Source organism: Penaeus monodon, chromosome 27, assembly GCF_015228065.2.
Source record: "Penaeus monodon isolate SGIC_2016 chromosome 27, NSTDA_Pmon_1, whole genome shotgun sequence".
In the NCBI taxonomy this organism is placed as follows: domain Eukaryota; kingdom Metazoa; phylum Arthropoda; class Malacostraca; order Decapoda; family Penaeidae; genus Penaeus; species Penaeus monodon.
In genome coordinates this window covers 24,221,572-24,222,205 of record NC_051412.1, presented here as the reverse complement: position 1 = coordinate 24,222,205, position 634 = coordinate 24,221,572, and the positions used below count along the sequence as shown (strand labels likewise).

Here is a 634-nt window from a genome sequence, read left to right as displayed (position 1 = left end):
AAGAGGGCAACAAAAAATCATAAGCCGCTCCACCCATCCCATGATAAAATTAATACAATGAATCCTCTCCAATATGGGCATCTAATCTAAATGTACATGATAACGCCATTTACCTTGCTATCTCTTAAAATGTTTCTAGGGGCCATATGTCATCAGCGTATCAGTCATTCGCTGGACATCCCGGAGTGAAGTCAGTGACAAGAGAACACTGAAGTCGAGATGCTTGGCGTTGTGGCAGTGCTGGTGGCTATAGGCCTGCTGACGGTCGTTGGGGGAATAATCTATCGCCGACAAAGTGGCCGGTGTAAAAGTACGCGAAGGATGGACGGAAAGACGGTCATTGTTACTGGGGCTTCTGCAGGTAAGGAGGATTTCGGAGACGGCTGTTTACCATAGTGCATTGTGGCTTAGTACGCGCGAGGCCTTGTGGCACGTGAGGCGTAGAAGTGTCAGTGGGATAAAGTGGGTGAGTGGCATGGACGACAATTAGGTATGACGTGACAATTAGGAGGTTGGTGTCGGGTGTCATATTGCCAGCACAAGTTTGTCGAGTTAAAGTGCTTAGTGTCTTGACTGTTGCTTATGTGCTATCGACTGTTTGTTTGTTAATCGAGGAGTCTTCGGACAACCAAAT

General features: G+C 47.2%; 1 pseudogene; it reads left to right on the top strand.

Annotated features, from left to right (window-relative positions):
* LOC119590458 overlaps positions 1-634 on the top strand; it is an 8,508-nt pseudogene that overhangs the window by 714 nt on the left and 7,160 nt on the right.